Source organism: Bos grunniens, chromosome 22 (genome assembly GCF_055505025.1).
Source record: "Bos grunniens cultivar Pamir isolate PY7600 chromosome 22, Bosgru_T2T1.0, whole genome shotgun sequence".
Taxonomy (NCBI): Eukaryota; Metazoa; Chordata; class Mammalia; order Artiodactyla; family Bovidae; genus Bos; species Bos grunniens.
Window position 1 is genome coordinate 36,935,309 of NC_141186.1, and position 16,733 is coordinate 36,952,041.

Consider the following 16,733-nt stretch of genomic DNA (forward strand, 5'->3'; position numbering starts at 1 on the left):
TCTGTGAATCCGTTTCTGTTTTGTGCATAAGTTCATTTGTGTCACATTTTAAATTTCCCATGTAAGTAATATCATATGATATTTTTCTTTTTCTACTTTCACTTAATATGATAATCTCTAGGTCCATCCATGTAACTGAAAATGGCATTATTTTGTTCTTATTTATGGCTGAGTGGTATTCACTTGTATACATGTGCACCACATATTCTTTATCCACTCATCAGTCCATTGATATTTAGGTTGTTTCCATGTCTTAACTATTGTAAATAGCACTGCTATGAACATAGGGGTCATAGATCATTTCAGATTATATTTTTGTCAGGATATATGCACAAGAGTGGGATTGCTAGATCATATGGCAACTCTTTATTAGTTTTTTTAGGAACCTTTATACTGTTTTCCATAGTGACTATACCAATTTACATTCCCACCAACAGTGCAGGAGGGTTAAAAGTCTACTTATTCATTAGGCCACTGTTACTTCGGGGCTCCATTACCCATAACAAACCTAATCCTAAGTGACATTGAAATTACTTCTAACCTGAATGAACAGCAGTTCAAAGTAAAATTTAATTTGATTTCAGAGAAATAGTGTCTTTTTTTTTTTTTTTTTTTTTGCACAGCAGAGTTTGAGATATATTACTTACTCCTGCTGTACTGAATTTGAAGAAGATAGAGTTATCCTGGTTGATGTTCTCATTGCTTTGAAAATTTTGATGTGCATGTGAATTACCTGAAGACTTGCTGTATAAATACTGCTGGGCCCTACCCAGAATCAAATGCTCCAAGTCTAGGGTGGGAGTGAGAATTGCATTTCTAACAAGTACCTAAGAGATGCTGATTCTACTGTTTCAGGACCACACTTTTTTTTTTTCTTTCAGTTCTACCAACTTATTGCTACCAACCCATCTCTGTCCACCCCGCCTCATGAGTGCCTGCTCAGTCATATAACCCCATGGACTGCAGCCCACCAGGCTCCTCTGTCCATGGATTTTTCCAGGGAAGAGTACTGGAATGGGTTGTCATTTCCTTCCCCAAGGACCACACATTTGAGGACCCCTCTTCTAGACTAATTCTCAAACTAGCTAAGGTAAAAGACAAGTTTCAATGTCTATATTTACCTAATGGACTGGTTACCAGAAGTTCACAGATAAGCCTGGTGCATAGCCCATGACAGAACCCTTAGCCTAGGACTAGGGGCACTTTGGCTGCTTCCTGTCTGAGAAATTTCTGCAGTAGAATCCAAAGACTCAAAGCCTAGGACAGTATCTCCTATCCTGCCTGAAAAAGTTCAGTCTTCTCTTTTCTTGGCCATGTCATGGTTCAGTGGTTTAGAGAGCTTCCTAGCATTGCTTCAAGCAGCGCGTTATTGAGGAGCTTCTGCTGCAAAGTCTTAAAAAGTAGTTGACAGCAAACAATTCACTGTCATCAGATATTCCTTCTCTATGAAGGAATCTGCCCCTCTTTAAAAATACTATTTCTCAATAACTGGCAACTTATTTTTAGCACTTACTATGTTTTAGGAACAATGATAAATTGTTTACAAGTAATATATATGTTTTACATGCATTGTATCATTTAAACTCTGAACAATCCCATGAGGCAGGTGCAATCATTACCCCCATTTTCAGTGGAGAGGAAAAAAACAAAACAGTGAGGCCCAGGAAAGTGAAATAACTTTCATGAGATTATACAGTGGAAAGTAGGCAGTTAAACCAGGTCCATGCTTTTAACCACCAGGTTTTATTCCTCATTTCACTAAAGATCTTTGTTGCAGAAATGCAGGCCAGATCAAGATGCCAGCTTAATGCAAAGAATCCTAGAGACACCAGGAGACACAGGCATAAGTCTGGACTCTGTCCCCAAGTAGATGAGGGCCTAGGAGAAGTCATTTTTCTCTTTGAGTATCACTGAGCTGTCATCCATAATTTTCTTTAGGAACTAATGTTCTTTGGAGGGGTTACCAGACATTCTATGGAAAATGTGTTTATGGTCAAATAAATATAAGAAAGACTGAATAAAATGTTACCCTCTTTGAGATTCACGTTGCTGGTAAATTAAAGATTATTAAAGGTCTTATGGTGATATGGTTTTGATTTTACTTAACCAAGTATTTCCCAAGTCTTTGAATAGAGAACCCTATTTTTATATAACTTAATATCTTAATAATAGTAGTTATTCATTAAACACAGTTCTGGAAACAATACCCTAGTTTTTTCCTGTCCCAAAATTCTGTGAATCTAATTTTGTGAATCTGTGACTGGTATAGAAATATATACAGAATGATACAGAAATAGAAATGGTATAGAATAGATATAGAACAGTATGCTGCTGCTGCTGCTAAGTCACTTCAGTCGTGTCTGACTCTGTGCGACCCCATAGATGGCAGTCCACCAGGCTTCCCCGTCCCTGTGATTCTCCAGGCAAGAACACTGGAGTGGGTTGCCATTGCCTTCTCCGATAGAACAGTATAGAGATAGAAAAAGAATGCCAATATAATAACAAAACCTATAAGACCTAAACCTAATGATAGTAAGTGCTATCATTAGCTGTGCACTGGATGGATTAGAAACCTGGATGTTATTCTGCATGCTTCACGTATATTACTTAATTTAATCTTTATTATAGCCCTATTATCGGAGAAGGCAATGACACCCCACTCCAGTACCCTTGCCTGGAAAATCCCATGGACGGAGGAGCTTGGTGGGCTGCAGTCCATGGGGTCGCGAAGAGTCAGACACAACTGAGCGACTTCACTTTCACTTTTCACTTTCATGCATTGGAGAAGGAAATGGCAACCCACTCCAGTGTTCTTCCCTGGAGAATCCCAGGGACGGGGGAGCCTGGTGGGCTGCTGTCTATGGGGTCGCACAGAGTCAGACACGACTGAAGCGCCTTAGCAGCAGCAGCAGCAGCATAGCCCTATTATAATAATTACAAACATTGTTATCCCTATGTTACAACTGAGGAGACTAAGGCCCTGAAAAGAGCAATTATAGGTCTCTCAAACTCTACCATTTCTTAGAGAGTAAGATTTTCCTACACATGCTGTGGAAAGTATCAAGAAAAGAAATAGAAGCAAGCCTGTTGCTTTTTTTTTTTTTTCCTTAGTATGCTCCATTTGCATATCAAAAGCCCTCTAATGTGACTATAATCTGCACTGTTTAATGTCTCTGACTTTCTTTTACTCTCCCTCTGTAGAGCATGGTTCACAGTCATTACTCTCTTGATCAAGTTACAGACAAATGCAGCCTTCAAATTAGGCCTATTAAGATTTGTTTTTAATGAGGAGATAATTCCTCTAACAACACAAGCCAGATTTGGCTGGGGTATGATTACACAATCAGGTCGTCTTGCAGAAAGGAAAAGCAGATTTTTGCCTCTTCCTCGAATGATTTCAGCCAGTCTTTATTCACTTGATGCCACTTAAAAGCACAGAGCAAATGTAATATTTGAGACTTCTGAGGAATGAAGTAATCACATAGCCCATGCAGGACAGTGGAGAGTTTCTATTTCAAGAATTTTAACTTCTTAGAAGGCAAATGTCCAGATTCGTAGTATTGGAAATCACAGTAGGGAAGATAAATTCTTTCTAGAGTCTGAGCTGTCTTGCTTTGTTGAATTCCCTTGCCAACCTTCTTTGTCTTTTAGGAATGAATACCCTTTAAGACTTTAACTAAAATGATTTGTTAATTAACCCCAACCTTTGGGGATCTTTCTGCATATTTTTTATTTTTATGAAAATAATCCTCAGCACATTTACTTTCCAAAATGATGTTCTAACAAAATCATGTCTAGATATATTTATATCCTTTGCATACTCATTTTTCATAGTCTTGGGTTAAGAAATCTTTATCTGTACTTTATTAAATAGATCAACCAATCATTTCTTTATGTTTAAAATCCACCTAATATATCCATTCATCTGAAACTCTTTTACAATATCTGACAAGGAGAATGACCTTGGTGCATCATGGACTCATGATTCTCCAGTATAGGTCTCTAGCCTCTTTGATGTTTGATTGCAACACTGTTATGAAGAGATGTGATACGCCTCCTTACAGATTTGAAGTTGGTGGGCAGTTTTATTTATTTCTGGCTGTGCTGGGTCTTCATTGCTGCACATAGGCTTTCTCTAGTTGTGATGAGCAAGGACTGCTCTCTAGTTGCAGTGTGCAGGCTTCTCATTACAGTGGCATCTCTTGTTGCGGAGCACGGACTCTAGGGCTTCAGTGGCTGTGGTGCACAGGTTTAGTTGCCCCTCGGCAGGCATATGGAATCTTCCTGGACCAGGAATCGAACTCTGGTCCCCTGCATTGACAGGCAGATTCTTAACCATTGGACCACAAGGAAAGTCCCTGGGCAACTTTAAATTGTTTAAAATTGTTTGCCACAATTGAACTTAGCATTATTGTCAAGGAATAACTCTTCAACAGCAGGCAGGAGATATAAAAGAATATTTTGGTAAGAACAGTAGTTACTGACATTACATATGACTGTACATGTAGAATAGGATCCAGTCAAATGATTTATTTGTTCTGTACTAACACAGCAGAAACCAGCTTGTTGCTTTTGGGGGTTGAGTGAATGAATCATGGGAAATGAAATGGCCACAGTCAGGAGGCTAAGATCTGACTTATCGTGAACATCATCACCTGCCATTCCTACCTGACACCTGCACAACACTGTTAGACGCAACACTGTGACTCAGCATGGTCACATGGACAAAGCGAAGTCTTTGGTTAATGTGGTCTCCTTTCAGTACTGTAAATACCTCTATTTTTCCCATTATAGTCCTACACTATTCTGGATTTCTAGAATGCTCTTTACCCAAACATTTATATTGGTCCTTCTTGCATTCTCTTCTTTCTTAGCTCAAATAAATCACCCAAGCTTTACTGAAGCACTCAAAGCAACTCTACTCAAATTCTGTCTTTCTCTCTTCTCCTTGTTTATCTTCAAATATAACTCCTATTCGATTTATTGTTTTATTATTTTTGAACCTATATTCCTTATCACTGTGTACAGTCTTTGAGAGTAGAGATAAATGTCCATTCTGTCCACTGCTATATTGCCTATCCTTAGAAAATATGGTAAAATTGACACTTAATGTTTTGTTTGCTCAGAAAAATGTATTTTCTTGCTCATTTTTCATTGTTCATTTTGATTTTCATTTCCTAATATAAATGTCCCTCACTGGAGGCAAAAGTTGAGTTTTATGTGTATCCCAATTCCATCTTTTAATAAATTTATTTACCTTCCTTCCCTTGTACATTTTGAATGTGATTTTACCTAGTGCCTCTCAATGAGCGTTGGAGGTAAAGATGTTGGGGAACTTCTTGGAGAAGTTCACTTAATATTTCTCCTTGGAGACTTCACTTAATATTTCTCCCAGATGAACTTACTGCCTCACAAAAGGACTCTTTGTCTTTCGAATTTAACCGGCTCTTTGTTTAGGCTGGTATCCAGCAGCCCAGGAGTAAAATGTCAGTGCTCTCTATTTAATCAATGTTTTATTCTTGGCTTGTATTTCAACAGAGGGGATGAAACAGCAGTTTGAATGTTGCCGATATATTTTTTGACCCTTTTAAATTACCGGTCTATGTTACGTGAATCTCAATAATTTCTAATTTATTTTCAGTCTGTACAAATCCCTTGGAGATATGTGCTATTCTTTTGCTAAAAGACATAACAGCTGTGCTGACACTGTACTAAAACCAAGACTAATCCTCACCCAACCAAAGAGGTCATTTTACGGCATTCAGCTTTTTTCTTTTTCATCATAATTGCCAAACTTTATATTGTGTGTTTGTAGAGCAGTGTTTCTCAAAGTTAATTTTGTGGAATACTAATCTGCAGTGTTATTGGCTCCCCACCTCCCAAATAGTTTCAATGAGCCAGAAGTTTGAGAAACAAAGTACTAACATATTAACAATTCTGAAACCTGTTAGAAAATCAACTGCTTCAGTTTGGTTTACCTTTTAGCAGTTTTTCAGTGTATTTCACCATAGGATGGTACACAAACTGTGGTCCCAGACCACCTGGGAATTTGTGAGAAATGCAAAATCTTGGGCCCCACCCAAGATCTACAGACTCCCAAGCCCTAGAGCAGAGGGGAGCCCGAACAATCTGTGACTTCTCATGTCCTCTAAGTAAACTTGACATTTGCTCAGCGTGAGAACCACTGGACTATGGAGGTCTTATATTTGGGACAACCTTCTAACGTCCTGAGGGAATGTATTCAGATCACCTGGGAAACTATTCAGTAGCTCTGGAGTGTGGCCCGAGATTCTGCATTTCTCACAATTTCCCAGGTGATAATTGATGCTGTGGAGTACACCTTGAGTAGCAAGGCCACAAGACAGTTCTGAAAGAGCTAGAGCAAGCATGGGGAAGAATTTTTGGGTAGATTCTTATAGTGGAAATTATGGGCAAAGTGTCTCCTGGGACCCGCCTGAGCCCCTTGTCAGTCATCCATGGACCTTTGTTGGAAGATATAGAATGGCAGTGGCAGCATGGTGCTTCTTACCTGCCACCTACCGTACCAGGTATTCAGGGAAAACATATGGCAAAGAAAGAAGTTAGACCAGGGATCCCTGAGCATGGGCATTTTTCTTGTACTTACAAATAAAAAAATGAATAGCTGTGTGGTCCTGGGTAGCTTAACCACAGTGAGACTCAATTTCCTCACCACTCAGTTGGAAATATGTTAACAGCACCTGTGTTAGAAGTAGTACTGAAAGTATGACCTTCTTATAAAATGTACTGAAAGTATGACCTTCTTGTAAAATGCTTACATTGTGGCACATAGTAAGTATTTGATAATGATATGATAATGGTCATGATGGTGGTGGTGGCCCCACATAAAACGGAAACATCCTGAAGTCAGCCTCACAATTTGATGAAAAAAACAGCGTGGGAGCAAAGGTCAGATTGTTGTATTTTTCCCTCCATGATTAGGGATGCAAACTATCCTTTTTCATTTTGATTCTCTTCTCACAGCTCCCAGTGTCTAAACCACCTACCAAGACCTCTGGGATTTATGAGGAGTGGACTTGCTGCTGATGCTGATTGTCTTCTTTCTAGTATGACTGGGATAAAACTAGTCTTGTATAAGGTTTAAATATGTGAAGGATGAGATGGTTAGAGAGCATCACCAACTCAATAGACATGAATCTGAGCAAACTCTGGGAGATAGGGAAGGTCAGGGAAGCCTGCTGGGGTCACAGAGTCAGACACGACTTAGCAACTGAACAACGACAATAGAATTTAAAACCTTCCCCCATCTCAGAGTATTCCAAGGAAGATTTAATATTTGCCTGAGATCCAGGGCTTTGGTTGTATGGGTCTCAGTAATGCGTAAGGTAACCACATGGTAAGATGTTGTGTGTGTGCATGCATGCTCAGTCCTATCCAGCTCTTTGTGACCCCATGGACTTGAAGCCTACCAGGCTCCTCTATCCATGGGGTTTTCCAGGCAAGAATACTGGAGTGGGTTGTCATTTACTTCTCCGGGGATCTCCTCACCCAGGGATCGAACCTGTATCTCCTGTGGCTCCTGCGTTGCAGGCAGGTTGTTTACCATTGAGCCACCTGGGAAGCTGTTAAGAGGTTACCTGGATCTAGACCAAGAGAAAGCAGGAGAACCACATTGGAAAAGCGGAGTCATTGGACACTAAAGCATGAACATGGAGAGGAGCCAGGCAGGCCAGCACATTTACAGTCAAATTTGAGAAGAGAAGAGATTGTGAAAGAGCAACTGTGGTGATGAGAGGATGAATAGATGGTTGAAGAGTGGTGTAAGGACGTTTCAGGGGAAATACCTGTCCTGTATCTCTTAGGGAGATTTTGTTAGAGAGTTAAATTTATTTTCATTGATTTTTGGATGTCAGTTTGTGACTTTGTTGACTGTGACACCAGATTGAGACTAACTTTGGGTAATTTGGTATTGCTTAAGTAATATGTTCCCATGTATTATATTTTATAAGTATTTATTACATTTATAATGGAGAAGGCGATGGCAACCCACTCCAGTACTCTTGCCTGGAAAATCCCATGGATGGAGGAGCCTGGTAGGCTGCAGTCCATGGGGTCACTAAGAGTTGGACATGACTGAGCGACTTCACTTTCACTTTTCACTTTCATGCATTGCAGAAGGAAATGGCAGCCCACTCCAGTGTTCTTGCCTGGAGAATCCCAGGGACGGGGGAGCTTGGTGGGCTGCAGTCCATGGGGTTGCACAGAGTTGGACACGACTGAAGTGATTTAGCAGCAGCAGCATTAACATTTATAATAAATAATAATAATACGTTTCTCTTTCTCTCTTCTCTCCTTCTGCCTCTCTCTTAGTAAAGAAACCATCTCCTTAAAATTTGGACACCCAGACCTGTTTCAATTAGTGATTCTCAACTGGGGGCTGTTTTATCCCCCAGGGATGTTGACAAGCTACATTGACAAGATGTTGACAGGAGCTTGACAAGATGAATTGACAAGCTCTCAAGACAATTTTGCTTATCACAATGGAGGGTGTGTTTCTACTGGGTGTGTGGGCTTCCCTGGTGGCTCAGACAGTAAAACATCTGCCTGCAATGAGAGAGACCTGGGTTCAATCCCTGGGTTGGGATCCCCTGGAGAAGGAAATGGCAACCCACTCCAGTACTCTTGCCTGGAAAATGCCATGGACTGAGGAGCCTGGTAGGCTACAGTCCACGGGGTTGCAAAGAGCCAGACACGACTGAGTGAGTTCATTTTCACTTTCACTTTCTACTGGGTAGAGGCCAAGAATGCTGCTAAACATCCTACAATCAATCACAGGTTAGTCCCCACTGCCATAACAAGGAATTATGTGGTGTAAATGCTCATAGTGCCAAGGCTGAGAAACTCTTGCCTAAATTGCTAGAAACTTTCTTTCCTCAATTCCACCTTCCAGAGTGTGACTTGAATAATTCCTCTGATTATAATTTACTTCTAAAAATAATAATTCTAGGGGAAAGCCATGTATAGCACATACCACTATGATGCTTTGGGAACTTCCCTCCATCTTACTGGGGCTTCCCCAGTAGCTCAGTTGGTAAAGAATCCACCTGCAATGTGGGAGACCTGCGTTTGATCCCTGGGTTGGGAAGATTCCCCTGGAGGAGGGAAAGGCTACCCACTCCAGTATTCTGGCCTGGAGAATTCCATGGACTGTATGGTCTGTGGGATCACAGAGTCAGATAGGACTGAGTGACTCTTACTTTCACTTTCCATCTTATTATCTGTCAAAGGAAAAGCTCTTAAAACTACAGATTTTCTCTGGAGACTCCTACTATGATAATAGACTCAATTAACCAATAAATAAAATGTTCAATTCTAAAACAATTACTTTTGAGATTTCATTGCCAGTAACAAAATGTATGATGAGTTTTATCTGATTTGCATGGCTGATGACTTCCATGAAATCACCATCTTGGAGGAGCTGTTGCCAAATGTTTAAAGAGGTAGTGATGCCAGGTGGAAAGGGCTTTATCTGGTTGTCCTGAGCTTGGGTCTAGGTCCAGTTGTACCACCAGTCGCCTCATGTCCTTGGGGAATTTGTAATACTTCTCTAAAACTTGACTGCTTCTTCTGCAAAATTAGTAGGAATTGGAGTAACTCATCTCTAAAGTTTCTTCTGGTTCACGCTAAACGCTGATTGATATTCTTTTCCTCCATGAGAACTGATGCCTTTTAGTTGACCTTTGAAGGAGAGTTAAATGAAGTTCAGGTCAGCCTCAAACTCAATGAAGTGTTTGTGTTATTTCTAAAAAAATAAGGAAAGTTAGGAGAAATGGCAAGTTGCCACTGTTAAAGTGACTATGCCTAAATGGAAATTTAGCATTTTCCCCCTACTATGACAAATCTGGATCTAAATAGAATTTGAAAAATAGTAGAAAAGTCAATTCCCACAGAAAACAATGAATCAAAATGAACATCTGTTAGATTTTTTTTCAAGTCAGGCCAACACCATATTAAACCATTGCTGGTCCTTGCTCACTCCTCTTAGTCTCCCTCTTCCAAAAATAAGTAAAAAAAAAAAAAAAAAAAGACATAGAAACAATTTGCATTGACTTCATTGTAACAGAATGTAAACCAAAACACATCTTTGAAGTTCCCGGCCCAGATGGCAAGTCCCAGCTCTCCCATGGTAGATGCTAAGCAGAAAAGTGACTGAGCCACAGGAAGTTGAAGAGATCACAAACATGTAACACCACAGAAATGGCCCAGAACTGCCACTGACAGACACAAAATGCAGTAAACTGATGCATCTCTCTGAAGCAGCCCATTTCTGGGTCTTCTGAAGGAAGTCCTTCTTTCAGTTTGAACTTGTTGGTAGACTCTTAGGTTATCAGCACTAGGATGTGCTCTTCTGAGCCTCATGTTTTAGTGGGAGAGATGGATTTGTGCTGCTTTGTTGATATCTACCACCTATTTCCCATGGTGACTTGTAGCAGCCTTTTTAAAAAAGCTTCCTGAAGTCTGGAGTCATGGTGAGCAAACTTTTTTGACCTCAATACATAGAAATACATTTTACATCATTATACAATACAAATGCGTATGTACACAGACTAAATTACCCAAAGTACCAAAGTTTCTCGGGTTATCTCTTGTGTTTAGGCCTATATACCAGTTCCTTCCGCCCAAGTCACTGTTTCTCTTCCACTCTCTTATCCCATTACTTGTCTCGGTGATGCCCACTTGTCACTCAGGCTGAGAAATGTACCCCACACTGGTTTCATGCCTTTGGTCCTTTTACAACAATAACAAAAAGTATATAAGTACATACAGAAAACATGACAATGCCATAAAAGAACTGAAAGTTAAATGGCCTGATTTATCTTGGAGCATCCCAGATTTTGCAAGCAAAAGGGAACCATAAAAATGATTAAGAACAGCAGTTGCCAACTTACGTTACTTATGCCACAATTTGTGGCTAAGTACTGTGTTTCAGTATTACAAAAAGCTCAGGGGAAAATCTGTCTACTTACTTTTGATTAACGTTGCATAAGCAAATAAAATCATTTTTATATGACTTTGATTATAAAAAGTAGGAAGACCATGGATTTTTATTTGAACCAGTGCTGTTTGCTTTTTTAAAGAAAAAGTCTCTTAAATAATAGGAAAACTGATTTTTTTTAAGTTCTTGGCAATCTAGGACATTTTTTGAGAGTCACTGATTTAGACCAGTGCCTTAAGTTTTACAGATCTGGAAACTGAGCTCCAGAGAGGGTAAGTGACCTTCCAGAGCCCATCCAGCATATAAGGGCACTCTTAGGATCAATGATCACATCCTGAAACATAGGATTTTCCCCTAAAGGTATAGATAATTTATCTTCTCAATATGTTAAGAAGATAACAAATGATCCAGAATTTCAGTCAAAAGTTAAGTGTAACATTCTAGCAAACATAAATCTTGTACAGTTTTGAATATATTGTGTTCAGAACTGTAAAAGACTTATCAGAAACCACAAAGATGAATTCTACAGAAGTCTTGAATTTAGTAGTTTAGAATTAATAGCATATGCCTTCATTCTCTTGTTTAACCTTCACAAAAATTTTATCTGGGTAAATGTCATATTATTCCCGTTTTGTAGATAAGAAAGTCCTATTGCTGGTAACCTGCAGAACAGTGATTCAGAGTCTGTGTCTTTGTTGCTGCCATATGTTGCACAAGTATTTTGAGAATTCAGAGAAAGACTAATTCTGGTTAGGAGATTTGTGTAAGGCTTCTTGGAAAATCTGCATTTTTTTTGTTGCTGTTGAGGTATAATTGATTTATGATGTGTTAATTTTAGGCTCCTTCATGGATCACAGACTTGTCATAGCAAAAGGGGCTTGTGTAACTCAATGAAGCTATGAGACATGCCATGCAGGGCCATCCAAGACAAGCGGGTCATAGGAAAGAGTCTGACAACACGTGGTCCACTGGAGAAGAATATGGCAACCCACTCTAGTGTTCTTGCATGGAGAACCCTATGGACAGTATGAAAAGGTGAAAAGATATGATGCTGGAAGATAACTACCACCGCCCCCCACCCCACCCTGCCTCTGTCACCCAGGTCAGAAAGTGTTCAGTGCTAGGGAACAGTGGAGGGAAATGGCTAATAGCTCAAGTAAGAATGAAGTAGCTGGGCCAAAGCAGGAATGATGCTCAACCATCGATGTGTCTGGTGGTAAAAGTAAGGTCTGATGTTGTAAAGCACAATATTGTATAGACACCTTGAATGTTAGGTCCATGGATCAAGGTAAATTCGATGTGGTCAAGCAGGAAATGGGAAGACTGATCACTGACATCTTAGGAATCAGTGAACTGAAATGCACGGGAATGGGTGAATTTTATTCTGATGACCATTATATCTACTACTGTTGGCAAGAATTCCTTAGAAGAAACGGAGTAGCCTTCATAGTCAATGAAAGAGTCCAAAATGCAGTACTTGAGTGCAGTCTCAAAAATGACAGAATGATCACAGTTTGTTTCCAAGGCAAACCATTCAACATCCACGTAACATTTCCAAGGCAGACCATTCAACATCCACAGTAATCTACATCTGTGCTTCAACACTGATGCCAAAGAAGTTGAACATTCTTTGAAGACCTACATCTTCTGGAATGAATATTAAAAAAAAAAAGATGTCTTTTTCATCAAAGGAGATTAGAATGCAAAAGTAGGGAGTCAAGAGATACCCAGAATAACAGGCAAGTTTATAACAGGCCTTGGAGTACAAAATGAAGCAGGGAAAAGGCTAAGAGTTTGGTCAAGAGAAAACTGGTCATAGCAAATAACACTTTTCCTACAACCCAAGAGATGGATCTACACATGGACATTACCAGATTGTGGATGCTGAAATCAGATTCATTCACTATATTTTTTGCAGCCAAAGATGGAGAAGCTCTATATAGTCAGAAAAAAAGACCTGGATCTGACTGCAGCTCAGATCATGAGCTATTCATTGCAAAATTCTGGCTTAAATTGAAGAAAATAGGGAAAAACCTCTAGGCCATTCAGGTATGACCTAAATCAAATCCCTTATGATTATACAATGGAGATGATAAATAGATTCATGGAATTAGATATCTTAGAGTGCATGAAGAACTAGGGACAGAGATTCATAACATTGTATAGAAGGCAGTGACCAAAACTATTTCAAAGAAAAAGAAATGCAAGAAGGAGAAGTGGTTGTTTGAGTAGCCCTTACAAATACCTGAGGAAAGAAGAGAAGCAAAAGGGAGAAAGGGAAAGATAGACTCAACTGAATGCAGAATTCCAGAGAATAGCAAGGAGAGATAAAAAGGCCTTATTAAATGAACAATGCAAAGAAATAGAGGAAAACAACAGAACGGGAAAGACTAAAGATATCTTCAAGAAAATTGGAGATATCAGAGGAACATTTCATGCAAGGATGGGCATGATAAAGGACAGCAAAGGTAAGGACCTAACAGACACAGAAAAGATTAAGAAGAGGTGGCAAGAATAGATAGAAGAACTTTACAAAAAAGATCGTAATGACCCAGATAACCACGATGGTGTGATGACTCACCTAGAGCCAGACATCCTGGAGTATGAAGTCAAGTGGGCTTCTATGAGAGAGGGAGAGGGTGGGATGATTTGGGAGAATGGCATTGAAATACATATAATATCATGTATGGAACGAGTCGCTAGTCCAGGTTCGATGCATGATACTGGATGCTTGGGGCTGGTGCACTGGGACGACCCTGAGGGATGGTATGGGGAAGGAGGAGGGAGGAGGGTTCAGGATCGGGAACACATATATACCTGTGGTGGATTCATTTCGATGTTTGGCAAAACCAATACAATATTGTAAAGTTTAAAAATAAAATTAAACTTAAAAAAAAAAAAAGCATTACTACAAAGAAAGCTAGTGGAGGTGATGGAATTCCAGCTAAGCTATTTGAAATACTAAAAGATGATGCTGTTAAAGTGCTTCACTCAATATGCCAGCAAATTTGGAAAACTCAGTAGTGGTCACAGGACTGGAAAAGGTCAGTTTTCATTCCAATCCCAAAGAAGGTCAGTGCCAAAGAATGTTCAAATTTCATATAGTTGTGCTCATTTCACATGCTAGCAAAGTTATGCCAAAAATCCTTCACGCTAACCTTTAGCAGTATGTGAACAGAGAACTTCGAGATGTGTAAACTGGATTTAGAAGAGACAGAGGAACCAGAGGTCAAATTGCCAACATTTGTTGGGTCATAGAAAAAGCAAGGACGTTCCAGAAAAAAAAAATCCGCTTCATTAAGCTAAAGCTTTTGACTGTGTGGGTCACAACAAACTGGAAAATTCTTGAAGACCTGGTAGTACTAGACCACCTTACTTGTCTCCTGAGAAACCTGTATGTGGCTCAAGAAGCAACAGTTAAAACCAAACACGAAACAACTGGTTCAAAATTGGGAAAGGAGTACGACAAGGCTGTATATTGTCACTGTGCTTATTTAATTTATATGCAGAGTACATCATGCTGGGCTGGATGAATCACAAGGTAGAATCAAGATTGCTGGGAGAAATATCAGCCACTTCAGATATGCAGATGATATCCCACTCTAATGGCAGAAAGTGGAGAAGAACTAAAGAGCCTCTTGATAAAAAAATTGCAAATCAATGCGTACTCTAAAAAAGTGGAAACAACTAAGGAATATTGGATACATATTGGGTTTTATGTGGCTTTAAGGAATTACAATTAATTTATATCTTATAATAATGGCATGATTATTGCTTCAAAAAAATCTTTATATGTTAAATACATAGTGTAGTATTTATGGGTGAAATAATTTACTTTAAAAGAACATAGTTTTTACAAAGATTAGATGAAACCAGAATGGCAAGATGTTTATAAACTTGATGAGTTGTATTCTTTTCTTGACTTTTGTGTATATTTGATATTTCCATGATAAAAAGTTAAAAATAAAATCAACGAGAGAGACATTAGGAAGGAATAGTCTTCACCCTCTTAGGTTGGCTTCCCTGGGAAATTGGCTTAGAGATTTGTATGCAGGGCTCTTGAGGGTAAACCCTGTGTGAAATTACAGGAAGTTGAACTGGGCCCAATGAGATGCTGGAATGCACTGTAGTGACAAGGAAGGTTTCAATAACTTCCAACTAGGATGGCTCCTCAGGTCACATGATGTCAGGGAACCATGACTTTATACACCTCTCCCTGCCCTCCCCTTCACATATGTGTACACATAATGACCTGTCTTTGAATTGTGAGCTGTCTCCAGAGAACAGGTATAACCTTGGAAAAGATATTCTTTGTATCACCTCACACTGGTCAGAATGGCCATCATCAAAAAGTCTACAAATCAGAAATGCTGGAGAGGGTGTGGAGAAAAGGGAACCCTCCTGCCCTATTGGTGGGGATATAAATTGTACAAGAATACACAGAAGAACTGTACAAAAAAGATCTTCACGACCCAGATAATCATGATGGTGTGATCACTGACCTAGAGCCAGACATCCTGGAATGTGAAGTCAAGTGGGCCTTAGAAAGCATCACTACGAACAAAGCTAGTGGAGGTGATAGAATTCCAGTTGAGCTATTCCAAATCCTGAAAGATGATGCTGTGAAAGTGTTGCACTCAATATGCCAGCAAATTTGGAAAACTCAGCAGTGGCCACAGGACTGGAAAAGGTCAGTTTTCATTCCAATCCCAAAGAAAGACAATGCCAAAGAATGCTCAAACTACTGCACAATTGCACTCATCTCACAGGCTAGTAAAGTAATGCTCAAAATTCTCCAAGCCAGGCTTCAGCAATACATGAACCGTGAACTTCCTGATGTTCAAGCTGGTTTTAGAAAAGGCAGAGGAACCAGAGATCAAATTGCCAACATCCGCTGGATCATAGAAAAAGCAAGAGAGTTCCAGAAAAACATCTATTTCTGCTTTATTGACTATGCCAAAGCCTTTGACTGTGTGGATCACAATAAACTGTGGAAAATTCTGAAAGAGATGGGAATACCAGACCACCTAACCTGCCTCTTGAGAAATTTGTATGCAGGTCAGGAAGCAACAGTTAGAACTGGACATGGAACAACAGACTGGTTCCAAATAGGAAAAGGAGTTCGTCAAGGCTGTATATTGTCACCCTGCTTATTTAACTTCTATGCAGAGTACATCATGAGAAACGCTGGACTGGAAGAAACACAAGCTGGAATCAAGATTGCCGGGAGAAATATCAATAACCTCAGATATGCAGATGACACCACCCTTATGGCAGAAAGTGAAGAGGAACTCAAAAGCCTCTTGATGAAAGTCAAAGTGGAGAGTGAAAAAGTTGGCTCAAAGCTCAACGTTCAGAAAACGAAGATCATGGCATCCGGTCCCACCACTTCATGGGAAATAGATGGGGAAACAGTGGAAACAGTGTCAGACTTTATTTTTCTGGGCTCCAAAATCACTACAGATGGTGACTGCAGCCATGAAATTAAAAGACGCTTACTCTTTGGAAGGAAAGTTATGACCAACCTAGATAGCATATTGAAAAGCAGAGACATTACTTTGCCAACAAAGGTTTGTCTAGTCAAGGCTATGGTTTTTCCTGTGGTCATGTATGGATGTGAGAGTTGGACTGTGAAGAAGGCTGAGTGCTGAAGAATTGATATTTCTGAACTGTGGTGTTGGAGAAGACTCTTGAGAGTCCCTTGGACAGCAAGGAGATCCAACCAGTGCATTCAGAAGGAGATCAGCCCTGGGATTTC

General features: G+C 39.7%; 2 long non-coding RNA genes across 26 annotated transcripts in view; one reads left to right on the forward strand and one right to left on the reverse strand.

Moving 5' to 3' along the window:
• Positions 1 to 16,733, reverse strand: part of LOC147348293 (uncharacterized) — a 360,187-nt gene that overhangs the window by 145,230 nt on the left and 198,224 nt on the right. Inside the window, exon 4 of one of the 25 annotated variants that reach the window (XR_015151374.1) lies at positions 9,361 to 9,717. The exons of the other annotated variants lie outside the window; for them this stretch is intronic. This is a non-coding gene — a long non-coding RNA (uncharacterized LOC147348293). Of the gene's footprint in view, positions 1 to 9,360; positions 9,718 to 16,733 lie in introns of those variants that run through there. 25 annotated transcript variants of the gene reach the window in all.
• Positions 1 to 16,733, forward strand: part of LOC147348294 (uncharacterized) — a 64,214-nt gene that overhangs the window by 8,060 nt on the left and 39,421 nt on the right. The window lies entirely within an intron of this gene.